Source organism: Mustela nigripes, chromosome 2, assembly GCF_022355385.1.
Source record: "Mustela nigripes isolate SB6536 chromosome 2, MUSNIG.SB6536, whole genome shotgun sequence".
NCBI classification, from domain to species: domain Eukaryota; kingdom Metazoa; phylum Chordata; class Mammalia; order Carnivora; family Mustelidae; genus Mustela; species Mustela nigripes.
Window position 1 is genome coordinate 143,308,779 of NC_081558.1, and position 27,775 is coordinate 143,336,553.

General features: G+C 40.1%; 1 pseudogene; it reads right to left on the reverse strand.

Annotated features, from left to right (window-relative positions):
- Positions 1–1,266: 1,266 nt before the first annotated feature.
- On the reverse strand, positions 1,267–27,775 carry LOC132010546 (cytochrome c oxidase assembly factor 8-like; annotated as a pseudogene).

Consider the following 27,775-nt stretch of genomic DNA (forward strand, 5'->3'; position numbering starts at 1 on the left):
ATCCAAAAAAGGTTGTGAAAAATTAAGTTTCCATCAGCAATATGTAAGAGTTTTTATGTCCTTGAGAGCTCACTAAAACTTTATTTCATCAGACATTAACTTTTGCCTTTATAAGAAGAGGGTAAGTTGATTCAGAGTTGTTTTAATATACATTTCTCTGGTTACTAGCAAGGTTGAGCAACTTTTCTTTTTTTTTTTTTTTAATTTTTAAAGATTTTCTTTATTTATTTGACAGAGAGAGATCACAAGTAGGCAGAGAGGCAGGCAGAGAAAGAGGAAGAAGCAGACTCCCTGCTGAGCAGAGAGCCCAGCCAGAGGCTTGATCCTAGGACCCTGAGATCTTGACCTGAGCTGAAAGCAAAGGCTTAAACCCACTGAGCCACCCAGGTGCCCTTGAGCAACTTTTCAAGTGTGGCTCTAGACTCATTTGCGTTTATTATTTTTTTTTCTTTGTTCCTTAGTGACCTTGGGAAATCTTTTCAATTCTATTTCTTCATTTACAAAGGAATTAAATGAGCAAATGTAGATAATATACATAGAAAAGAGACTGGCATAACAGGGTGTCCCAAATTCACCTGAGATACTTCCTTCCCTAGACTTGGAACTGTCATCTATGGTTCTTTTTACCAGGATACCAGGATATGGTATTAGAGATTACATTCTAAACCCTAGGGGAGTTTTTTGCAACTGTGTTCTCATTGTTACTAAGACTATTAGTGAACAAAATTAAAAAATAGGTATTTTTAAGGGAAAGTACATCTTGATTTATATTGGTATTTCCAATTCAAACTTAAGATGACAGGTTTTCACTAGTTTCTTGAATTTTATATTTGCATTCTTTTTTTTCCCTTAAATTGAAAATCTTGGTTCCTAACAACAATAATATGATTGCTTAGTCACTTTATCCTACTAAATACACTATAATTTCAAAATATAGCAATTTTATTAACAATATGGCTATTGAAAGCAGTTTATAAAAATATATTTATTTATCTTTGAAGTCCTTTTTGTCCTTAGGCAGTATTTCATGAGGGATATAGAGCCAAATTATTAGCCTTTATTTGTAGGTATGTCTGTATTATGTATGTATGTACGTTTCACAGTGCTTGGGTTTTATTTAACATCATGTCCACGACCGGAGGCCAGCTTGGAATCCACAGTCAGGACAGTCACAAGGTCTGGGGCCCACCGGGACGCCCGTTCTGCCAGTCTACCTTGTGCTGACATAAGCCAAGGGGCCCCCATGAAGCAGGCACGGGACTCAGTTCACTTGCAGGTTTTTAGAGCCCTTGTAAAACGGATCCCCAAAGTAGCCGCTTCTCCGGGAAAACTGTCCGCGGTGGTGGGGCAGGGCAGGGTGGGCTCCCAGGAGCTGGTCCTCTTTGGTTGTGGTCTAAGCTTGTCCCAAGCTCTCCCCGGGGCCCCTTTCCCCATGAAGAAGGTGATGGCAAAGTTACGCTTGTATCAGTCTCGGTTATAATACACGTGCTTCAGAAGATTTTTACTTAGAAATCCCTTGTAAAGGTCAGCCATTTCTTCTGCGTGTCGTGTTGCTTTATGACCAGATCCAACTCTCAGTTCCGGTCCTTTCGCCGTTAGTCTTGAGTGAATAAATTCGTCTTTTTCCTTATGAAATGTCGAGTTCTGGTTTGCCCAAAGTTGTTGGAGCCATTCTTGTGTTTCTTGCCCTCATCGTCTTGGCTTTTGTTCCAACAGTGATTCGTCTTCGGGGAAGTAAGAGTGAACGGGCCGAAGGCTTGGATGTTTACTGGGGGTCTTACCCACTCACGGCAAGATTTTCTTGGAGGGCAGAGAGCGCAGACCCGGCTGGAGGTCGCCTCCCTGCGCTCTGGGCCACGCTCGCTGGGAGCTGACTGCTGGGGCCGCGAAGCCTGGGCGCGGAGCCGAGGCAGAAGGGCCCTCCCCGGGCTGCCTCGGCTCACGGCAGCCGATGACTAGCTTCTAAATCGTCTGAAACTTCTCTGTGGGATTGTGCCACTACCTTGATATCCAATTAAGCTCACTTGTCCCATTTGACTTTGCTTTTCAGGATTTGTTTTTTTAAAAAGCAGCTTTTTGGAGATGTAGTTCGCAAATCATTCAATTCACCCATTTAAAGTGTGCCCTTAAATCGTTTTCAGCGTGTTCAGAGTTGTGCAATGATCACCACGGTCAGATTTTCATAACCTCAAAAGGAAATCTAGTATTTCTGGGCTCTGACCACTCAACATTCCCCGCCATCCCCCACGCCATAGCCTAATGCAACCACTGATTTCTTTTGTCTCTGTATTTGCCTCTTATGGACTTCTCATATAAATGGAATCGTTGACTATGTGGTATTTTGTAACTAGCCTCACCCATGTTGTAGCATGTATCAGCACTTCATTCCTTTTTAAGGCTGAACAATATTCCAGTATAAGGATATGCCAAATTTTGTGGATCCACTCACTATTTAATGGAGATTTTAGGTTTTTTGCACCTTTGACTCTAACGAATAATGTTGCTATAGACATTTGTGTACAAACGTTTGCATGGACATATGTTTACATTTCTCTTGGATATATACCTAACAGTAGAATTGCTTGTCAAATGGTAACTCTATGTTTTAACTTTTCTGAGCACCACTAGAGTGTTTTCCAAAGTAGATGCACCACTTCACATACCAGCAGTGTATAAAGATTCTAAGTTCTCTACATCCTTGTCAACCTTTGTTAAAGAATGTCAACATCCTCTGTTATTAACTTTTTTATTCTAGCCGTCCTAATGGGTATAAAGAGTTATCTCATTTGTGGCTTTGATTTTCATTTCCAGGATGGCTAATGGCTTTCATATGCTTATTGGTTATGTACGTATCTTCTTTTTTTTTTTTTTAAGATTTTTTTAAAAATTTATTTGACAGATCACAAGTAGGCAGAGAGGCAGGCAGAGAGAGAGAGAGGAAGAGGAGGCAGGCTCCCTGCTGAGCAGAGTCCCATGTGAGGCTTGATCCCAGGACCCTGGGATCATGACCTGAGCCGAAGGCAGAGGCTTTAGCCACTGAGCCTCCCAGGTGCCCATTACATATCTTCTTTAGTGAAATATTTTTGGAGATCCTTTGCTTAGTTTGGTTTATTAAGAATACTTAATAGTGGCGCCTGGGTGGTTCAGTGGGTTAAGCTTCTGCCTTCGGCTCAGGTCATGATCTCAGGGTCCTGGGATCGAGCCCTGAATCAGACTCTCTGCTCAGCAGAGAGCCTGCTTCCCCCTCTCTCTTTGCCTGCCTCTCTGCCTACTTGTGATATCTCTCTCTGGGTCAAATAAATAAATAAAATCTTAAAAAAAAATAAAGAATACTTAATAGAGGGCACCTGGGTGGCTCAGTGGGTTAAACATCTGCTTTTAGCTCAGGTCATGATCCTAGGTCCTGGGATCAAGTCCCACATTGGGCTCCCTGCTCAGCATAGGACTGTCTGCTCAGTGGGGAGTCTGCTTCTCTCTCTTCCTCTGCCCTCCCCCCTGCTCATGCTCACTAGCTCTATACATGTCATTGCAAATGGGAAGATTTCATTCTTTTTTATGGCTGAGTAATAGTCCATTGTATCTATATGCCACAACTTCTTTATCCATTTATCTGTCAGTGGATACGTGGTCTGCTTCCATAATTTGGTTACTGTAGATAATGCTACTAAAAACAACAAGGTGCATTTATTCCTTTGAATTAGTATTTTTGTATTCTCTGGGGAAAGTAGTGCAAATGCTGGATCATAGGGTAGTTGTAGTTTTTAACTTTTTGAGCAACCTCCATAGTGTTTTCTACAGTTGCTGTATCCGTTTGCATTTCCACCAGCACTGTAACAGGATTCCTTTTCCTCCATATCCTCGCCAAAACTTGTTGTTTCTTGCATCTTTGATTTCAGCCATTCTGACAGGTGTGAGGTGATTGTACTTTTGATTTGCATTTCCCTGATGATGAGTGATGTCAAGCATCTTCTCATGTGTTGGTTGGCCATGTCTTCTTTGGAGAAATGTCTATTCATGGCTTCTGCCCATTTTTAAATTGGATCATTCATATTTGGGGTGTTGAATTTTTTATAAGTTCTTTATATATTTTGGGTACTAACCCTTTATTAGGTATATTATTTGCAAGTATCTTTTCCCATTCAGTAGGTTGCCTTTAAGTTTTGTTGACTGTTTCCTTCATTGTTCAGAAGCTTTTTATTTTGATGTTTATTTTTGCTGTTCTTTCCCTTGACTCAGGAGACATATCTAGAAAAATGTTGCTCTGGCCACCATCAGAGAAATCAGTGCCGGTGCTCTCTGTTGGAGTTTTTTTGGTTTCAGTCCTGATATTTACATCTTTAATCTATTTCGAGCTTATTTTTGTGTGTGGTGTAAGAAAGTGGTCCAGTTTCATTCTTCTGCATGTGGCTGTCTAGTTTCCCAACACCATTTGTTGAAGCGACTTTTTCACCTTACATATTCTTTCCTCCTTTGTTGAAGATCAGTTGACCATATAATTGTGGGTTAATCTCTGAGTTTTCTTTTTTTTTTTAAAGGTTTTATTCATTTATTTGTCAGAGAGAGAGAGAACAAGTAGGGGGAGAGTCAGGCAGAGGAGGAAGCAGGCTCACCACTGAGCAAGGAGCCCAATGTGGGACTTGATCCCAGGACCCTGGCATCATGACTGGAACCAAAAGCAGATGCTTAACTGACTGATCCACCCAGGCATCCCTATTTCTGGATTTTCTTTCTGTTCCACTGATCTATGTTGTCTTCTTCTTCTTCTTCTTCTTTTTTAAGATTGTATTTATTTATTTGACAGAAAGAGAGAGAGAGCGTACAAGTAGGGGAGAAGCAGGCAAAGGGAGAAGAAGAAGCAGGCTCCCCACCGGGCAGGAGCCTGACATGGGGTTCCATCCCAGTACTCTGGGATCATCACCTGAGCTGAAGGCAGACGCTTAACCAACTAAGCCTCCCAGGAGCCCCATATATCTGTCTATTTTTGTGCCAGTACCATACTGTTTTGATTACTACAGCTTTGTAATATACTCAAAGTCTGGAATTGTGGTACTACCAGTTCTGTTGTTTTGTTTCTCTTTTTTAAGAATGCTTTGGCTATTCAGGGTCATTTGTGGTTCCATACAAACTTCAGGATTGTTTGTTCTAGTTGTGTGAAAAATGCTGTTGGTATTTTGGTAGGGATTGCCTTAAATCTGTAGGTTGCTTCGGGTAGCAAAGACACTATGACAATGTTTATTCTTCCAATCCATGAGCATGGAATGTCTTTCCATTTCTTTGTGTCATCTTCAATTTCTTTCATCTGTGTTTTATAGTTTCCAAAGTACAGGTCTTTCATGTTGGTTAAGTTTGTTCCCGGATAGTTAATTGTTTTGGGCGCAATAGTAAATGAGATTGCTTTCTTAGTTTCACTCTCTGATGCTTCATTATTAGCATATAGGAATGCAACAGATTTTTGTACATTGATTTTGTATCCTATGACTTTACTGAATTCTTTTATTGGTTTTAGTAGTTTTTTTTGTGGAGTCTTTAGGATTTTCTCTATATAGTATCATGTCATTGGCAAATAGTTTAAATTTTAAGACTTCCTTTCCAATTTGGATGCCTTTATTTCTTTTTGTTGTCTGACTGCTGAGGCTAGGACTTCCAGTGCTATGTTGAAAAAAAGCAGTGAAAGTGGACATCCTTGTCTTGCTCCTGACTTTAGGGGAAAAGCTCTGTTTTTCCCCATTGAGTATGATGATTGCTGTGGCGTTTTTTGTTATATTGAGGCATATTCCCTCTACACCTGCTTTGTTGAGAGCTTTTGTCATGAATGGATGTTGTACTTGGTCAAGAGCTTTTTCTGCATCTATTGAAAAGATCATTTGATTTTTGTTCTTTCTCTTATTGATGTGATGTATTACATTGATTTCTGAACATTGAACCACAATTGCATCCTGGGGAAAAAATCCCACTTGATTGTGCTGAATGATTTTTAAAAAAATGTATTATTGGATTCAATTTGTTACTGTTTTGTTGAGGATTTTTGCTTCTATGTTCATCAGAGATATTGATCTGTGGTACTCCTTTTGTGTTTGTGTGTGCATGCATGCGTGTGTGTGTGTGTGTGTGTGTGTGTGGTCTCTTTATCTGGTTTTTGTATCAGGGAACACTGGCCTCATAGAATGAATTTGGAAGCTTTCCTTCCTTCTCTATTTTTTGGAATAGTTTGAGAAGAATAGGTATTAACTCTTTTTAAATTTTGTGGAATTTGCCTGTGAAGCTGTCTGGTCCTGGACTTCTATTTGTTAGGCGTTTCTTTATATTACTGATTCAATTTCATTGCTGGTAACCAGTTTGTTCAAATTTTCTATTTCTTCTTCCTTCACTTTTGGTAGGTTATATGTCCAGGTATTTATCCATTTTCCACTAGGTTGTCCAATTTGTTGACATATAATTTTTCATAATATTCTGTTACAATTGTTTGTATGTCTGTAATTTTTTTTTATTTCATTTGTGATTTTGCTTATTTGGGTCTCTCTATCTCTCTCCCTCCTTTTTTATGAGTCTGACTAGAGGTTTATCGATTTTGTTAATTTTTTTTGTTTCATTGATCTGTTTGTTTTCTTAGTTTCTCTATCATTTATTTTTGTTCTAATCTTTATTATTTCCTTTCTTCTGCTGGTTTAGGGTTTTGTTGCTCCTCTTTCTCTAGTTCCTTGAGGTGTAAAATTAGATTGTTTGAGATTTTTCTTGCTTCTTGAGGCAGGCTTGTGTTGTTATAAACTTCCCTCCTAGAACCACTTTTGCTGCATCCCAAAGATTTTGAAATTACGTGTTTTCATTTTTATTTGTTTCCATGTATTTTTTTTTTATTTCTTTGGTTTCTTGGCTGATCTACTCATAGTTTAGTAGCATGTTACTTAACCTCCATGTATTTTTCCTCTTTCTAGATTTTTTCTTGTGCTTGATTTCTAGTTCCATACTGTTGTGGTCAGAAGGTGCACAGTATGACTTTGATCTTTTTTAATTTGTTGAGGTTTGTTTTGTGGCCTAATATGTAATCTGTTCTGGAGACTGTCTCATGTGCAGTTGAAAAGAATACATGCTCTGCTATTTTATGGTGGAATGTTCTGAATATATCTGTTAAATCCATCTGACCCAGTGTGTCATTCAAAGCCACTCCCGCTGATTTTCTATTTGGATGATCTGTCCACTGATGTACGTAGCATGTCAAAGTCCCCAATTATTATTGTGCCACTATCAATTAGTTCCTTTATATTTGTTATTAGCTGCTTTATGTATTTAGGTGCTCCTATGTTGGGTGTGTAAGTAATTATAATTCATATGTCTTCTTTTGGATTGTCCTCTATAATATTATATAGTGTCCTTCCTAGTTTCTGTTACAGTTTTTGTTTTAAAGTTTATTTTGTACCATATAAGTATTGCTACTCTGGCTTTCTTTTGACATCCATTTGCATGCTGGATGTTTTTCTATTCTCTCACATTCAATCTGCACGTGTCGTGATGTCTGAAGCGAGTCTCTTGAGGCAGCAGATAGATGAGTCTTATTTTATTAATCCACTCTCTCATCCTATGTCTTTTGGTTGGAGCATTTGTTCCATTTCATTCAAAGTAATTGTTAATAGATGTGTATTTATTGCCATTTTGTAATTTGTTTTGTGGTTGTTTTGTAGTTTTTCTCTGATACTTCTTTTGCTTTCGTTTCTTGTTTGCTGGCTTTCTTTAGTGATATATTTGGATTCCCTTCTCTTTATGCCTATCTGTTCCTGGTTTTTTTGAACAGAGATTACCATTAGGTTTGTATATAACATCTGCATATAATAGTCTATAGTAAGTAGATGGTTACTTAACTTTGAATCCATTCTTTACTCCTCTCCCCTCCCATGTTTTAGGTATCTGATGTCATATTTTACATTCTTTTATTTTATGAATTCCTTGACTTTGATGAAATACTTATTTTTAATGCTGTTTTGATTTTTCTTTTCACGCTTTCACTTATAGTCTCTCTTTTCTACTCAAAGAGTCCCCTTTAATATTTCTCATAGGGCTGGTTTAGTGGTCATTAACTCTTTTAGTTTTTGTTTGTCTGAGAAACTCCATACCTCTCCTTATATTCAGAATGATAGCTTTGCCAGATGGCTATAGATTTTTTTTCCCCTTTCAGTGCTTTGAATAGATCAAGGCACTTTTTTCTAGTTTGTAAAGTTTCTGCTGAATAATTCTCTGATAATGTTATGGCGTTTCCCCCTTCTATGTAACTACCTTATTTTCTCTAGTTGCTTTAAAATTTTTTAATTTATTGCTACTTTTTGCCATTTTAATTACTATGTGTTGATGTGGATCTTCTTGGGTTGATTTTTCCAGGGGGATTCTTTGTTGTCTCCTGGATCTGGATATCTGTTTCCTTCCCCAGGTTAGGGAAGTTTTTAGCTATTATTTTTTCAAATAAATTTTCTTTCCTCTTTTCTCTCTTTCTCTTCTTTTGAGACCCCCATAATGGGAGTGTTATTATATTTGATGGAGTCACTGAGTTTCCTAAGACTATTTTCAATTTGCATGATTTATTTTTTCTTTCATTTGCTCAGCTTGGCTACTTTCCATCACTCTGTCTTCCAGGTGGTCATTAATTCATTCCTCTGCTTCCTTTAGCCTGCTATTTATTCCCTCAGGTGTATTTTTAAATTTGACTTATTGTGTTCTTCACCATTGACTGGTTCTTTTTTATCTTTTTTTTTTTTTTTTTTTTTGACACAGAAAGAGAGAGATCATAAGCAGGCAGAGACAGGGGGAAGCAGGCTGCCCCCTGAGCAGAGACCTCGACACGGGGCTTAATCCCAGGACCGTTAGATCACAACCTGAGCTGAAGGCAGAGGCCCAACCCACTGAACCACTCAGGGACCCTGGTTCTTTTTTAGGGTCTTTTTAAGGTTCTTTTCAAGGGTCTCACTGATGTCCTCCACTCTTTTCTCAAGTCCTGTGAGTACCTTTATGATCATTACTTTAAATTCTCTATGGGGGGTGGCTCAGTGGGTTAAAGCCTCTGCCTTCAGCTCAGGTCATGATCCCAGGGTCCTGGGATCGAGCCCCACATTGGGGGGGTCTCTGCTCAGCAGGGAGCCTGCTTCCCTTCCTCTCTCACTGCCTGCCTCTCTGCCTACTTGTGATCTCTGTCTGTCAAATAAATAAATAAAATTTAAAAAAAATTCTCTATGGGGCATATTACTTATACCTGTTTCACTTATGTGTCTTGCTGTGGCTTGGTCCTGTTCTTTTATTTGGGTCATATTCCTGTCTCCTCATTTTCTCTACTCTCTGTGTTAGTAAAGTTAGCTATGTCTCTTGTTCTTTAAGGTAATGGTCTTATGAAGAAAAAGTCCTTTGGTGTCCTGTAGTGCAGTGTCATCTGTTCCCTGGGACCTGGCACTTCAGGGAGCATCTCTCATGTTTGTTGTGTGAGCTCTGCTCTTCAGGCCTGGACACTTTTTCCTTTAGTCCAGTCATCTGCAGAAGCTGCCTTTGCCTGTTGTGGGCCGTGTTTGGTCCCTGCTGGGTGGGGCACATTTTAAGAAGGTATGCACTAGTCTGCCTGTGAAATGAGACCCGCCACCATTGCTGCCAGAACAGAGGTCCTGCAAAAGGCAGGTCTGAAGACACAGTGCTGGTGAGGTTTGTGCCTGTCTTCTGAGAATGGGGGTGGGGGTTGCTGTAGTGCTGGGACTAAGGCATGACTGGTAAAAGTGGCTCTGCCAAAGTGCAGGGGGCAGGGCTTGGTGTAAGCAAGTTAGGCAGCAGGTGTCCACACTGCACTGGTTCCCACAGGTGGCCTTGTCCTCATGTTGAGGGGAAGGGAGGGAAACGGCACCTGCCAGTTTCTTTGTTCCCAGAGGAGTCTTCCTGTGACGACTGCTTCTCAGGGCCATGCTCTGACATGAGTAAATCATTCTCTGTCTCATTTGCCACATGTGTTTTTCAAATTGCTGCTTCTATGCTGTTTTTCTGCTGGCCATGGAGCGATCTCTTTAAGGTGGGGGGACTTAGTTTTCTCTAATTTTTGGCTTCCTCATGCTCTCAGGCTCTCCTGTTATCCACTAATTTTTAAAATTCCAGGCATTATGTTCTGCTGGTTGCAAGAACTCGTGAATTTCAGCCCTTCTTGCTTTCCAAGCCTGATGGTATAGGGATTTGTCTTCCCTGTGCAGGCTCCCTGTTGTGATAGTCTGTTTTTCATTCTTCTCTGAGACCTGGCTCTCTCTCAGCCATGAATGGCCTGGTCCCTTTTGCTCCCAAACCACATCTTCACCCTTCTTACTTTCTTCGATGTGGCCTTTTCTCTGCCTTTAGTTGCAGAGTCTGTTCTGTCAGTCTTCAGCTCATTTTCTGGGTTATTTACGCGGATGTAAGTGTTATCTAGTTGTATACGTGGGATGAGGTGAGCTTAGGGTCCTCCTACTTGGCCATCTTCCCAGCCTTCAGATGTGTAAATATGTTTTTGAGATAAATTCTTAGAAGTGAGAACTTTGGGTGAAAGAATATATACAGTTAGACATTAACAAATTCCCTTCCATTCTAGTTTACATTTTTAGCCAGTATCCCTATGTGGTTACCTGTTATAATGTGCTATATAGGACGTCAACATGTTTCTCTAGTTTTTGGTGCCAGTCCCATGGTTGTTCCTTTGGTCAAAATGTTAATTATGTTGTTTAAATATATATTTTTATTAATTTTTTAACTTCTTGGTAAAAGTTTATGGGTTTAATTTCTAATATTTCCATACATATTTACTCTAAATATTTTGAGCATATGTCAGATGTTTTTTATTTTATTTTTTAAAGATTTCATCCATTTATTTGACAGAGAGAAAAAGAGCACAAGCCGGGGAAGTGGCAGGTAGATTAAGAGAGAGAAGCAGGCTCCCCACTGAGCATCATGGAGGCCAATGCAGGGCCCAGTCCTGGGACCGTGGGATCATGACCTGAGCCGAAGGCAGATGCTTAACCGACTGAGCCACCCAGGTGCCCCTGTTAGGTGTATTTTAGTTCAGGGATATCTTTTTGGATAGGTTTTTTTTTTTTTGTCATTATGTAGTATCCATCCTAATAATGCTTTTTGACTTAATCTATTTTATTTTGTGTGTAAATATATATATTCACCTTTCTTTTGGATATTGTTTGTACAGTATATTTTTCTATCCCTTTATGTTTAATCTTTCTGTGTCATTATTTTTTGTGTCTTGTTTAAATAGCATATACTTGGATTTGATTATGTTTTAACTTGTCTTATCATCCTCCTCCTCATCATTTTATTTTGCTTAGTTTTAACTTCCATTTCTACCTTCTTTTGGATTGATTGGGACTTTAGCTTTCTGGGGCATTTTAAGGGTGAAATATACCTTAGCGGCACGACATTTTCTTCATTATAATTTTTACCTGTGGCTCTTTTATTTCAGAAGTTGGAGGGATACCTGGGTGGCTCAGTCAGTTAAGTGCCTGCCTTCAGGTCAGGGTCCTGGGATTGGGTCCCTACATTTCATCGAGCTCCTTGCTCAGCAGGGAGCCTGCTTCTCCCTCTGCCTGCTGCCCCCCTGCTTGTTCTCTCTCTCTCCCTCTCTCTCTGACAGATAAATAAAGTCTTAGAAAAGAAATTGGAGACCATCCTTTCATTAAGTTGTAGTTTCTTCGTCCTCTTCCAGCTTAGGAAAAATTTGAGAAAAACTTATTTTGTAGAAGTTAGTTTGAAATTATCTTCCTCTCTAAGTCATAATTTAAGTGTACATAAAGCACACAAAGCTGTATCTTACACTGTATGAGGCTTTTTGGAAAAAATACATTTTTATTTTAATCTCTTATACTCTACAAATATTCTGTAAATTCCATCAAAAGAGACTCTTTTGAATAATGCCATTATTAGGAAATACACACTAAAACACTTATGGGTAAGATTCATGTTGTATGTAACATCTGCAAATGGTTCAGGAAAATAACTATATATACATACATAGATTTATTAGAAAGAAAGGGAGAGAGGGAATGATAAAAGTGAATGGTATACAAGAAACAATAAATGTTGATGAGGTTGTGGAGAGAAAGGAACCCTCTTGCACTGTTCATGGGAATGCAAGCTGGTGCAGCCAAAGCACTGGGAAACAGTACAGAAGTTCCTCAAAAAGTTAAAAATAGAACTACCTTATGGTCCAACATTTGCACTACTAAGTATTTCTCTAAAGAATACAAAAATACTAATTCAAAGGAATACCTGTATCCCGATGTTGTTAGCAGCCTTATATACAATAGCCAAATTATGGAAGCAGCTCAAGTGTCCATTGATAGATGAATGGATAAAGAAGATGTGGTATACAGAATACAATGGAATATTCCCACTTACAACAACATGGATAGATCTAGAAAGTATAAAAATGCTAAGCAAAACAAGTCAGTTAGAGAAAGACAAATACCACTTGATGTAACTCATATGTAGAATTTAAGAAACAAAACAAACAAGCGAAAGGGAAAAAAAAGAGAGACAAACCAAGAAACCTGACTCAAGTACAGAGGCTACCAGAGGGGAAGTGGCAGGGGGGTGGATGAAATAGGGGTGGAGATTAAATAGAGTATACTTATCAGGAAGAGTACCAGGCAATGAATAGGATTGTTGACTCATATAGTACACCTGAAATTAATATAACACAGTATGTTAACTATAATGGAATTAAAATTTTTTAAAAATCTCTTTAAAAAGAAACAAAAGTGAGTGGTATAAAATGTTAACAATAGGTAAATCAGGGTGAAGGATCTAATTATGTTTTGGATACTATTTTTAAAATTTTTTTAAAAAAGATTTTATTTATTTATTTGACAGATCACAAGTAGGCGGAGAGGCAGGGAGAGAGAGAGAGAGAGAGAGAGAGGCGGGGGAAGCAGGCTCCCTTCTGAGCAGAGAGCTGGATGCAGGGGCTCCATCCCAGGACCCTGAGTTCATGACCTGAGCCCAAGGCAGAGGCTTTAACCCACTGAGCCACCAAGGCACCCCTACTATTTTTATTTTTGCAATATTTTATAATTTTGGAATTATTTCCAAAGGAAGAGTTTTAAAACTTCATATTTAATAAAAGGTTAGAAAGGTAGCTTCTTTTTAAGATTTTTCATTCATGGCAAGTAAAACACACACACACACACACACACACACACACCTTAATACATGTTTTTGATGATTGGGTGCTCCCTAGTGTTCAATTTCTGCAACTACAAAACTAACAAATTAAACCCAATTTCTCAAAACTGGTTTTGGAAAGAGCTTTTGTCGATTTCTTTATGATGGCAACATAAGACTTGCAAAGAATGTGTGTGATATCAAAATTAGTAGAAAAAAGAAAAAGCTCAATCTACTAAACTATTAAGGAAAGAGATATCAAATGCAGATTTCTACCTCCTTTAAATCTTAACAAAGTCGCAAGAAGACATCAAAGTAAATAGAGGATTCAGAAGGACTCCAAGCAGTGCACAGAGTAGTCAAAACTAGAGGTTTACACATAATCCATGATAATTACGTGGCTTAGAATTTCTTCAAAACATCCACATACTCGAGGTGAAGTGACCACAGCAGGGAAACTAGCAATATGCTTTTTCTTTTTTTTTCTAAGCAACAGATGTTGTGGGGTTTTGTCCCAAATAAATGCCATTACAATAAAAGAACAAAGTGGGTTTCACATCTGACTGAAGGTAATTTAGTATCATCAATTTTTAAAGAAACAGAATACTTTAATACATCCATCTGTTGAACAAACCACTCACGCTAGCAATGTTTAAGACTTCTTCAAGGATCGTGGCTATGGTCCAAATTCTAACCCTCAGAAAGATCAGAATGTAAAATGTTGAGTTCAGTTTGGATATGCTCAGCGTCTTCACCATCATCCCCATCATCAAACAGATTTTGATACCATCTCTGGGAACACACATAACCTGCATTTGACCGTAGCTTGTCCTGGAAGTTCATCTCTCCAGCTTTATCAGCAGGACAACGTGAAATATGTAACTTTGCTGTCAAGGAGTCTTGTAAACTCACAGATAAAATGTCCAAAGTTCTTATCCTAACCTTTCTTTCTTGATTTCTTCTGACTGTCCAAACATATTGCTTCCAATTGCCCATTTCCCAACCTTTAGGTCATAGGTCAACCTTTAGGTCATAGGGCATACTGGCCCATTGTCCTTGAACATTAGTTCTCTTATTTCAGGCTCATTCTCATTCTTATCTCTGCACCTCTTTCCACCTCTATTCTTGGGCACAGCTGCAATGGAGGTGTGGGTCTCTGTCTCTGTCCCTCCTGCGTGAGGAACAGATCCATGGGAGGCTGGGGGCCTCGTTTGGGAGAGCGTTAATGTGTGGGAGAGCATCCGGTTAGGGGTTCCTTATTATTTCCCTTTTGTGCCACTCCACCTTTCTCAGAATTAAACATTCCTTTTCTATTGTCTCAGCGAACCCTTTAAAAACCAAACCTGGTATATTTGATGGAAGTCTAAAATTCATCTGTAATTAATCTTCCTTCTGGAAGGAAGAGCTCAAATGCTTTGATTTCAATCATCTCCCTCTTCCATATTTTATGGAACAATAGTTATACAACTACTGTTTTATAGTGGGGTATTTTTTTTTTTTTGCCCAAATTAGCCATTATTGTTTTTTATGAGCATGTTTTTACATGCTCCTTGTTTATCAGCATGTTTTATGAGCATGTTTTACATTGCTCCATGTTTATCAATTTCTTTGCTCACCATCCTTTTTTTTTTTCTTTTTCTTTATTTACTTGACAGAGAGAGAGAGAGAGAGAACACAAGTAGGCAAAGAAGCAAGCAGAGAGAGGGGGAAGCAGGCTCCCTCTAAGCAGAGAGCCCGATGCAGGACTCGATCCCAGGACCCTGAGATCATGACCTGAGCTGAAGGCAGAGGCTTAACCCACTGAGCCACCCAGGTGCCCCTCACCATTCTTTCTTGCATCTCATTCCTTTCAAATTCCTTTTCCTTCTTCCTGAAGTACATCCTTCAGTAATTCTTTCAGTAACTAACAGTGAGGGATAAATTCTTTTTGTTTATATGAAAATGTTTTAATTTTTTTCTTCTCTCTTGAATGAGTTGGGTACTGATGTCCACAGTGACACTTACTCTCCTTCTGCAATGAGAGGATAATATTCTCTCATCTCCCAACCATTCTAGTATTGCTGTCATAAAGTCAGCCATCAGTTTATTGCTCTTTCTTTGTGAGTTACAGGTATTTTCTCTCTGGGATCTCAAGTCTCAAGAGACTTTGTGTGTTTGGTGTTTTTCCGTTTCACTAAGGTGTTTGTGACAGTGGATCTATTTTTATTTTTCCTGATTTCTAGATCATAGTGATCCTTGAGTTTGGGGATTTATGTCTTTTACCAAGACTAGACATTTTTCTGCCATCTCTCTCGTCAACTTCCTCTCTTTTCATTCTTTTCTCCTAGAATTTCTATTCCAACTATGTTTAGCCTTCTCACACTGTCTTCTATGTCTCTTCATTTTTTGGTCATAATCTCTTCTCTTTATCTCTCTGTATTTATCATTATCTCTCTTTATCTCTCTGTGGTATTTTGGCTCATTTTTTTCACATCTATCTTTTGACCTGATCATTATCTCTTTAGTTTTATTTAGTGGGTTTTTTCACTCATCAGTTGTATGAATTTCTTCTTAATTTCAATAATTTTTTTCACTTCTAAAATTTCTATTTAATTCTTTCTCAAATTTTCTTCTCAGTCTGCCTGTTTTTTAAAAATAGGGTCTTGTTTTATTTAGTTTTGACTATTTAAAAATAGTTTTAATAATTTCAGAGATGATTATTTTCTTCTGCTTCAGTTTGTCTTTTTGGTTATCTCAACTTCTGGTACTTGCCGTTCACTGACTGTCACTCGTGGTGGAATGATTTCTCATGGCTTTTTAACAATTTTTTTTACAGTAAACTCATCTTTAGCTGGGACTGTGTTTTTTGAGTCCAGAATAGAGACAAACTTCCTTGACATCTTCCTGACTTGGTGGACACATTTCATTCTGATCCACTCTTTCACTGAGGGTGTAGACCTTTAAAAGTCTCAATTTACTTACCTCCACCTCCTTAACCCATGTGGAACTGGGTGCCTTATAGCCTGTGAATTTATTCTCTTGAGGGGATTATTTTTATGTTTTATTTGGCAATTCTTTGAATGGAAGGATTGAGTTTTCTAGTCTTCTTATTGGAACTGGGAGGCCCGACCTTGTTACAGGATGATTTTTTTAACAAGGCTGTATTAAAGATTTATTCAATTCATTGTTAATGAAGGAGTTGGTAGGATGTTAACTAGTTTGAAGGAGAAATCAAAGATGTGTGGAAATGAATTTACAAATGAACAAACAAATTTACAAACAAATTTACAAACCAAAAAGATGTGTGGAAATGAATTTACAAATGAACAGGAAAGCTGGCTTTTTCGTGGAAGGGAGGGAAGTCAATCCCAAACACCCCTCACCCCTGAGTATATTTGCATGTGTATAGAAAACACGTACTTTGCCTTGCAATCACTCATCCATCCCCAAGTTTACAGAATTGTAACATAGCTGCGGGCAGAGCAAGGCTGGAATCTGAGTAACTGCCAAAAGTGGGCTCTAAAAAGGCTTTGTTTTGCCTCAAAGAATTCCAATAATCTTTTTTGCTCTTTCCCAAATATTCTTACAACTGCCGGTCTTTCTATGACCAAACCTTAATCAGTCTCCTTTCAAATCTCAGCGGTTGTGGACTGAATGTTGTGTCCTCTGCAATTCATATGTTGAAATTCCGGACATTCCCCCCTACCCCCATGATATTAGGAAGTGGGGCCTTTGGCAGGTGATTAGGACTGGAGGGTAGAGCTCTTGTGAATGGGATTAGTGCCCTTATAAAACAGGCCCCAGGGAGTCCCCTGGCCTCTTCCCCCACGTGGGGACACATGGAGAAGACAGCCATCTATGAACCAGAAAGTGAGCTCCCCTCAGACACCAAATATGAGGGTACCTTTATCTTGGACTTTCCAGACTCCAGAACCATGGGAAATAAATGGTGTTTAAGCCATCTACTTTGTGTTATTGATGAAGGGTAATAGAAGGCAGGTAGGCAGGGAAGAGGTCCCCCACCCCATCCCCAAGAGGAAACCACCCTTAAAAGGATTTTACACCACCCTGGAAGGAGTCCTCCACCCTTTCCCATGGGATAGATAGATGACAAATATCTAACTGGATGACAGGCGGAGTGGTGGGGGGTGTTTAATCAGATTAAAATAGCCTGTCAACAAGCCCAGAAAAGCTCCTAGATTTAGAAACTCCTGTTGCCCTCCCGAGTTCCCTTCTTCTTTGGGAGCTTTGTGCTGTCACTACGGTATCCCTCAAAAAACCTTGCTTTGCTGCCCACCACTCTGCCTGGTCTACCTTCACTCTTCGAGCATGTGTGACCAAGAACCTGGGGCACCCACAGAACAAACATCTCTTTTAAAGTAGGACCTGACTTTTGGGCTGCTGTGTTTGCCTTTCCCTTGTTCGATTTTAGCAAGAATCCTGCCAGGTTAGTTTGACCAGAATCCCCTATCCTTGGAATGGGGTTGGGTGCCTCAGCCTCCACCATCACCTAGGTGATGTCTGATTTCTCTGCCTGCCTTCGGCAAGAATCCTGTCAAGTCAGCTTAGCCGGAGTCCTCCCTATCCCCTGATGTTTCCTCTGGGTAATTTTCCATTCACTGACCCCTGCCCCATCCTTGGCTATACATTCCCACTTTTCCTTACTGTATTTGGAGTTGAGCCTGATCTCTCTCCCCCACTGCAAAACCTCATCCCAGTGCTCCCTACACCTACAGAAATGGTCCAGAAGTCTGCTTTACTATTCTTTAACAAGTGTCATGAATAGATTTTGTGAACACAGCCTTGGATTTTTAAGTAATTTTGCAGAGAACACCTTACCTTCATAATGATTTCCTTATCTTCATAATAAAAAATGGAGTATTTTCTCTTCAATCTTTTGCTCAGTTGATGGAGCCTGACTTGGGAGTGGGAGTCAGGGATAAAGAAAGAAAAGGAATTAACTTTAATCTTTCCTCCTGTTCTCCCGGAGTTTCAGAAAAATAGAAGGGGCCATAAATAAGCATTTGATTGTAGTCACCCTTGGGACCTTAATGTATCAGGTTCTTTATTTATGGAAGAGTGGGTGATAGAGAGTGGGAGGGCAGTTGTTGATTTATACAATATGCACAGAGTACAAATACTTTAGGATTACAATCCATTCTCCAGCTACCTACTACTCTGAACCATTCCTATGGAGCATATTTCGAAACCCACAATAGGAGTTTGGGAGATGAAATCACAGTCAGGATTTTCCTTTAGATTTCAGGGGTGGACCTTCTGGTTTCTGTTTCTAAGAAGGAAGATTAAGCAGATTTGGCTCATGTATGATTACCCGAGGGCTGAGAGCACTTTGGGGGGGAGCCCTTCCTGCCCAGCCCCTGGGAACTCTAAAGAAGTTTGAGGGATGAAAAGTCCTTGTTCAGTGGGATAAAAGTCGGGAAAGATGACCTCTTCCTGTAGCAGCGGGCAAGCAGCTGGCACTGCTTTTCACTGATTTTATGCCTTTGTGAGGCAACTGCAGTGTCCTGCCAGAGAGGCCCTCGACAGAGGCAGTTGGCGATTCAAGAAGAGATTAAGGGGGGTGGGGGGAGGCGGAAGCATCCTGTTTTCTTAAATGTGCGGAGCGATGGAAAATTTACAAGGAAGGAAAGACTGTTCAGTTTGCTTTAAACACTTGTGTGAAGTAGAATTCTGAGGAATAGAATTAGGAGGTTGAGAGAGCTGTGCAGATTTTAATCCGTTTCATGCAGACCCTATAAATCAATGTAATACCATTTATAGGGTAACATGGAAATCATGAATAAGTGCAAAGAGCAGGATGTAAAATAACATGTACACTGATATATCCATACTAAAATGGGAAAGAAATATGGATATTATTAACTTTTTTTTTAAAGATTTTTTAAAAATGTATTCATTTGAGGGAGAGAGAGAGCGGGAGGAGTGGTGGAGGGGCAGAGGGGAGAAGCAAGCTCCCCAAGGAACAGGGAGCCTGATGTGGAGTTTGATCCCAGGACCCTGGGATCATGACCTGAGGTGAAGGCAGACACTTCACCTGCTGAGCCACCCAGGCGCTCCCCCTTTTTTTAAAAAAACCAGAATAGGGTTACTTGTGTATTTTATTTTATTTTTTTAAAGATTTATTTATTCATTTGACAGAAAGAGACACAGTGAGAGAGGGAACACAAGCAGGGTGAGTGGGAGAGAGAGAACCAGGCCTCTCGCTGAGCAGGGAGACTTACACGGGGCTAGATCCCAGGACCTGGGACCACGACCGGAGCTGAAGGCAGATGCCCAATGACTGAGCCACCCAGGTGTCTCTACTTGTGTATTTTAAAAAATTATTTATGTTTTGATCTATGTGACCATAATAATAATTGGATTTTTAAAAAACTTTTTAAACTGAGCAAGGAGCCTGATGTAGGACTTGATCTGGGGACTCCAGAATCATGACCTGAGCCGAAGGCAGTCGCTCAACCAACTGAGCCACCCAGGGACCCAACTGGATAATTTTAAAAAGCAAAAGTAAAGCACAAGGAAAAAAAAATGCATTTGCTTACTGTTATTGTAATTATGACTTAGAGTGCAATCTTTCACATTTTGCCTATATATATACACATGTATACACACACACACACACACATATATATATATATGCAAGGTTATATATATATACCCTTGAAGTCTAGTGAATAAGATATAGTGGGTTATTTAAGGGAGGATGGGAAATACCTATGGCAAGATAACCTATGGAATTTTCAAGTTTGTTTGCTCTCAGTTTCGCTCTTTAGGGCTCCGAGGCTTCAGGGATGCTTGCAGGCTATGCAGAAGCAACCACAAGTCCGATGTTCCTCTGTTCTTTTGCAAAAGCCTAGAGAAGCAATGAAGCTGGGGGTTAAGGAGGGTGAGAGAGGCCAGAGGCACAGGTCTCTGGGTTTCCTGGGGCTGGAAGGGGCCCCTTGGAGGAGATTGCCCAACACCCTGAGAAGGGTGGAGGTCGAGAACCCCTCAGGCCCACCTTGAGTGACAGTCGGAGAGTCTGTGTCTGGGGTCTGCGAGCTGGAACTTCGTGTTTGAAATGTGGGTCAGTACGAAGGCCTCCACAGAGAGGTAACCTGGTGCAGCCGATGTCTCCCCGACCGCTGATGGTTGGACCTTCTGGTTTCTGATGCTCTGGTTTCTGATGATACAGAGCATCCCTTCGTGTGCTGCTTTGTCCTCACTGTATCTTCCCTGGACAAATGTCCACGCAGAGCCTTTGCCTCTTGAAAAAAATTCGTGGTTTGCCTTTTGATCGTAGAGCTGTAATCGTTTCTTGTACGTTCTTCATAGAAGTCTCTTATCAGATACATGATCTGATGAAGTTTTGTCCCGCCCTGTGGTTTTTCTTTTCGCTTTCTTGATAATGCCCTTTGAAGCACCAAAGTTTTTCATTTTAATGGTGTCCCCTTGGTTTATTTTTCCCCTTTGCTACTTATGCTTTTGGGGTCATGGCTAAGAAACCAGCCACAAAGGTTTATGCCTGTCTTTCATTTGAAGAGTTTTACAGCTTCAGCTCTTACATTTATGTTACATTTATATAACATCGATGTTGTGAGGTAGGGGTCAGACTTCACTCTTTTGTGTGTGGATACCAACATGCTGAGGCATCATTTACTGAAAATTATTCTTTTCCTACTCAGTCTTTTTGGCACTCTCGTCCAACACCGATTGACTGTAATCGTGTTGGTCTATTTCTAGATTCCAATTCAATTCCTTTGATCTAACATGCCTCATTTATATCAGGACCACGCTGTCTTGATTACTGTCACTTTATTGTAAGGTTTGAAATCTAGAAGTTTGAGTTGTTCAACTTTGTTCTTTTTTAAGACTGTTTTGGCTGTCGTTGGTCCCTTGCAATTCATATGAATTTTTTAATATGTACAAAGAAGTCACTTAGTATTTTGAAATTTTTGGGTTGAATCTGTAGCTCAATCTGGAGGATGCTGCCATCCTCCAAACATCCTTAACAATATTAAGTCTTCTGATCCATGAAAACATGATGTCATTAGGTAGGTTTAGTTAGGTTTTCTTTCATTTCTTTCTGTAGTGTTTTGCAGCTTTCAGAGCATAAGTCTTGCATTTTTGTTAAATTTATTCATAAACATTTTATTCTCTTTGGTGCTATTATAAATAAAATTGTTCATTTCATTTTCTCTTGGCTCACTGCAACTGTATAGAAATATAATTAACTTTTATATATTGATTTTTGTATCCTGTACCCTTTGAAATCATTTATTACTTCTTATAGTTATTAATAACAGCACTTTCAAAAATAATAGAATAATAATAATAATAATAGAATAATAGAGTTCCTAGGATTTTCCACATACAAGATCATGTCATTCGCAAAGAGAGATAATTCTACTTCTTTCCAACCGTTATGCCTTTTATTTCATTCTCTTGCTTATCTGCTCTGCCTAGAATGGTCCAGTCAATAAAGTGTTGAGTGGAAGTCTTGAGAATAGATATCTTTGTTTCCTTCCTGGTCTTAGGAGAAAAGCATTCAGTTTTTCACCGTGAAGGACACAGCTGTGAATTTTTTGTAGATGTCCTTAATCAGGTCAAGGAAGTTCCCTTCCTTTCCTTGTGTGAGTGTTTCTATCTATGAAGGGCTGTTGAAATTATGCACATTCTTGTACATTACTTGTGTTGGGTACACATGAAGCACGCACTTCTGTTGTGTACATACCAAGAAGTGGAAATGCTGAATCATTGGGTATGCTTAAGTTTAGCTTTCATAGACACTGTCAAACAGTTTTTGAAAGTGCTGTTATTAGTAAACACTTCCACCAACATTATATGAGGATTCCAGCTGCTCTCTGGGACGGTGCTGCATTAAACCACTGGCTGAGAGAACCACTTCCTCACCTTGGCCATCAAGGTGGTCTCCCTGTGTGGGCAATGGCTGTGGGCAGTGGTAACCAGACTTGTGACAAACGTAGGAATTGCCCTGATTCACTGCTCCCATTTTGGCTTTGGTGGGAATTCAATTCATAGGATGGAAGAAAAGGATTTAACATCTACCAACGCAAGGTGTGAAAGTGTTATTTTAATTTTCTGGCTTTTATTAGTACTGATGTTCAGACAAATTTTCATAGTTTTGTCATTTGTATTGTGTGATTTTTTCTGTTCAGGTCCTTCTACTTTTTAATTTTTTTTCAAACAAAAATCTGGTTTTTAAATTAGTTTTCAGCCCTCTTTATTCATAAAGACATTGTCCCATTATCTGTAACGTCTTCATATTTTTAAATACTATTTTTTCAGAATCACTGTCTATCTTGGTGGCTTTTCATTTTTATGAGAATAGATGTGCCAGTCATTTCCTTACGATTTTTGGCATCGATGCCGTGTTAAAAAAGACTCTTCCCATCCACAGTTATACAAATATTACTATATTTTTCTCAGTATTCTTTATATGTGTTTTGTTCTATAATGTAACTGAAATTTATTTTCATGCGTAGTGTGAAGTAGAGATTTAGCTTTACGTTTCTTTCACATGGTATCAAAATTCTGACAGTGGAAGGAATCCACAACAGTCTATGATTTTTCATCACCTTTGACAGGGGCCAGGTTAATCTGTGCTGGCTTAATTGCTGCAGATCGGGAAGGGGGTCTTTTTCCCCCTCCCCCAGCAGAGTGGTAATACGTGTTCATTGTAGGAAATTTGGAACCATGGATATACCTAAAAACTAAGTCAAAAATTGGGACATGAACTCACTTTTACTCCAGCCTCGTCTCGGGCCCGACTCCACTCCTGTGTGTCACACAGGTACACACACCGCAGTTGTGTTCCATGACCCTGATTTCAACTCTTCTTCCCTGGTCTCCAGTGGATTGGTAACTGTAGTGACTCTTGCTGACCTCAGCTGAAGTCCCTGAGGATGTGAATCATCTTAGTTAGCAAAAGAGTTCTGGAGTTAAAATTTGAGACTTAATGAGTACTTTTTCTTTTTTGACCTGGTACAGGATTGCACGAACACTGCAGAAGAACTTGTTCCAGAGAATTCCACCACCTCTCTCTGGAACCCTTCACTGGTTAATTCTGGAGACAGAAGTCTCTTGCAAACATTCACCCCAAAGCTCTCCATGAAATTCAAGCTCACCCTGTCTCAGATCAAACAGGCAGCAGCTGTTCACCATCCCTCCCAGGGCATTCGTGCACATGCGTCCCTATGGTAGCTGTACTCAAGGTCAGAGGCACAGTTGTCCCCTCTCTTCCAGGCAACAGTGGGTCCCCCAGATTAAAAAGGAGTTTTTTCTTTTTAAACTTGTCTTTTTCCGTTGCAGGAGCATTGTTTAGTTCAGCATTTATGAAAGCACATGCTGAGGCAGACCACCTAGGTTATATTTTGGGAGGACTTAGGTTAGCCATTCTTTCTTGGCTTCAGTTTTTTTCTCATTATTTCATTAAAAGCCGCTGTCAAGGGCAGCCTAAGTGGCTTAGTCGTTAAGTGTCTGCCTTTGGCTCAGGTTATGGTCCCAGGATCCTGGGATCGAGCCCCACATAAGGCTCCCTGCTCAGTGGGGTGCCTGCTTCTCCCTCTCCCACTCCCCCTGCTGTGTTCCCTCTATCACTGTCTCTCTCTGTCAAATAAATAAATAAAACCTTAAAAAATAAATAGAAGCGACTGTCAAATAGGACTCTCTTGGGATCCAGGTATCAAGAAAAAGCACAGAGTTCTCATGTAACACTTTGGATTATTTCTATTCTAACAACTTTTGGATTATTTCTATTATATTTTGCCTTTTGTTTTTATTTTTCATTGTGATAAAATACACAGAGTTTGCCATTTTAGCCATTTTTCCAAGGGAAGCCTGGTTTTCTTTTTATCGTAGTAAAGAACACATAAAGAACACATAAATTCATAAATTCACCATCTGAGCCATTTTGCTTTAGTAGTGTTGAGGACATTCCCATTGCTGTGAAACAGATCTCTGGAATGTTTTCGTCTTATAAAACTGAAACTCTATATTAAGCAATTACTCCCCATTCCCCCCCCTTCTCAGACCTTGGCAACCACTATTCTACTTTGTTTCTATGGACTTGACCATGTTAGAGTCCTCATATAAGTGGAATCATATGGTGCTCATCTTTTTGTGACTGGCTTATTTTGCTTAGTGCATGTCCTCCAGGATCTTCCCTGCTGTAGCGCGTGTCCCCGTCTCCTTCCTTTCAAAGGCTGAATAATACTCCATGGTGGCTCTCAACCACATTCTGTTCACCCTTTTATCCATTGCCGGGCCCTTGAGTAATTTCCACCTATTGACTATTGGGATTTATTTGTGCTATAAGGAATATTTTTGTGTTTGGGGACAAGATATCTTTGAAGGAAAAGTGAGCAGGAAGGGACGGCAGGCCACTGCTGTTATTTCTGTATTTATTCTAAGCAGATAAACAGTCTTAGAAGAAAGTCTTTCCACACCAGTACCTAGGGTTAGACTTTGTGACCCTCTGGTCATTTGTGTTACCAACCTTGTACAGTCCCCAGTTTTTCTGCGCTTACTGTCTAACGAAACATGAGTCCCTTGGCTAATTTGGGACCGTTTGTCGGAGAACAAAATAGAGCGTTACACAGCAGCATCAGATAGGGACACTTATTAGAGGTACTATTTCTTTCTAGTTGAGATTTTATGTAATACCACATGCTTGCAAAGTGTTGTCGGATCAATTTGGCCAGGCAAGCATCTTAAAAATCCTGTGAGGATTTACATTTTAATCAGTTCAATGCCTTGCAGAGGATGGTGAAATTTCTAGATCTAACAGGAGATGAAGAGATCGGATTATTCCTGTCCTAGCAGCACCGGGGGGGTGGGAGGGAGGAGAGAATGGGATGGAGAGGACCTTCCTGATGCCCTTTCATGAAATCCACATGCTACAAACAAAGCAAAATTTTCTCTAAGGCCCCCCAAAACGAAAAACTAGCTTTGGGACACATGCCTTTGAGTCTCTAACAACTCCTCCGCTATATCTAAAGTTCAGTAAACAATACTTTGCTACCTTAAAGTCCTTCCAGTGACCTTCCTTCATCATCACCAAGGGGAGCAACTAAAAATCACAGGCATCGACAGAATGGCAGCCGATGCCCAAGCAACTGCGGTCGAATAACCAGGGAAACAAAGTGCAAATCTCCAGGAAGGAATTCACCCCCAGCCCCAGAAAGTAACCAGTGCAGCAGCCTTAGTAGTAAGCCACAGACCTTGTCAGTATCTTTATCATCAGTTACCTAGATGTTAAAGGTACCTGTCCCCAAAGCATAACTACACAGAATTCACAGTAGGGCTCAGTGTCTCACCGTGAGCTAGGGAAGTGTTGTGTTACACAATTTAGCTGCTTTGACATCTCTGGCCATTTTGTCTTTTCTCTTGGCTCATTTTCTTCATACCTGATCATTCACTGCGGTAGCGGCCATGTAATTACACATTATTACAACAATCTTACCATTCCTTCTTCTCGCTGTAAGGGCCTATTTAGCCAGAGTGATTCCATCTTGGTTAAACAGTGATTTTGTTGTTTATGCAGTAAAACTTAAACTGACCCTTCCCCCGCCCCTCACCGAGGAACTTACTTAGAAGCAAGTCCGGGAAACCGGTAAAATATGGTTGACCAGTCCCAGATAACAGAGCCCGAATGCAAGGATGAGTCAGGCCAGGTGGAGACATCTGATCACTATCTCCCTAAAGAATGCGCCTTTTGGGGGCCAATTCTGACGAAGGTGATAGGCTAGTTCAAATAGCTACTAGGGGGTGAATCGTAATTCAGTTGGCCACCCGTGTGTGACCTAGCATGACTGTGCAGCTTTCTCTGTGTGTTACAATCTCATTGGCCACCTGCATGTGGCCAGGCCCAACCACATGGCCTTTGCTCTATAAAAGTTAGTCTGTGAGGCAGGGAGGGGTCATGCTCTCTGTAAGAGATGTGGCCCCGACTGGTTGGTTTGATTATCCGTGCTGGTGTGAAATAAAGCTTTGCTTGACCTTCGCTTTGTATCAGTCTCTCTCCTTTGATCACGGACCCTAATACTTGCCTAGCTGTGCTTTAAGTCCTTTGGGGACTCTGGCTTCCTGCTGGAAGGCTCCTCTTCTTCATGCAGCCTGATCTTGACTATACTCTGCTTTTCAGTCCCTTGCTTCTTCTAATTTAAGTGCAGTGTTTGCATCGAGCTTTCAGAGTAGGTCTGCACAAGGCTGTACATGGGCTGGGTGTCTCCACCAGCTCTCCATCACCCCAAATAGCTGAAGAGCAGGAAGCTCAGGAGGGAGGAATCTAACCATCAGATCACCACTCCTCAAGGGCTGGTCCCCTATGGCGGCTCGTCTCAAATGTTAGTCTGCCTCAAACTGAAGGGTATGTTGAAGCGAAGGAATGCCAGGCCCCACTCCCAGAGCTTTTGATCGAGTGGGTCTGGGCTGGACTCAGAGAAGTTGCATATCTAACAAATTCCCTGGGTGACGCTAATGCTGCTAGTCTAGGGACCATACCCCGAGAATAAATGCTCAAGGCTAAAAATATTCACATCAGAAAGAACCACATCTCCTAGTTTATTGGCCACTTATTATATGCAAGACACTATTCTACAAGCTTTGCTCATTTGTCTTTACAACAGCTTTTAGTTTTTTCTGTTTTCAAATTGACTGATTCAGGACTGAATCAAAGAGAGGTTAACTAGCTTTCCCAAAGTCACACAGTAAGAGCTGGTGCTGGGCTGTGAAACTTCCTAGTCAGTTTCAGAGCCCGTGGGTTTAAATTAACCTCCAAGATATCAAGTAGAGTATTTTGAAATGAATATATTTGCACATACATTTTGTATTTACTTGTGTATGAACCTGTAAACATTCAGAAATGATTAAGAAAAACAATCCTTGTTAATATATTAAGCCGGTTATCGCATTTCCCCCAACTCTGTTCATTTTACTTACCACCACCCCAACGGTGAACCAGAATGAAGAATGAAAGAGGAATATCATAAAATTTTCTAATTGAAAATTTTAAAAAGATTCACCTCCCAAAATGAAGAGTGTTTGTGCATGGTTCTTCTCCATTTCTTTCAAATACCCCATCAATCTTTAGGCATGGAAGCATTTCAAGCATGGAGTATGATCATTTGTGAAGATGTGCCTTATTACTTTGCTTCTTCCCAGAGAAGGGCTGTTTGTCTCTTTTTTTCTCTCTCTCTGCTCCGCTGATCCTTTAATCTGGGCTTTTCCAGGAGCTGAAACAGAAAAACATTATTGATTTGAGAGTTTGCTGCTTGAGTGACTGTAAACTGTGACAAATTAGCGCCTCTTAGGTCTCCACACCTGTGACCATGATAATTTAGAGCAAAAGTAAGGTCTTAAACCAATACTACTGTATTCCCTTAAATCCAAGATGCTACTGATTGTAGGAAGGACCATTATTTTGTGAATCACTAGCAGAGAAAAAGAATGCTGCCAATTAAGCTGAGGCACAGCTGGAGTCCTTATGCAGTAATTGGGCACACAAACCTCTCATTACTTTGACAGTTCTTTCATCTAGTCCGAAGGACTTGGCAAGACCTCCAAATTCATTCAGGTGCGAATCTTGGCATGTAATATGTCGATGCTTCTCAGACTTGACTGGGCACAT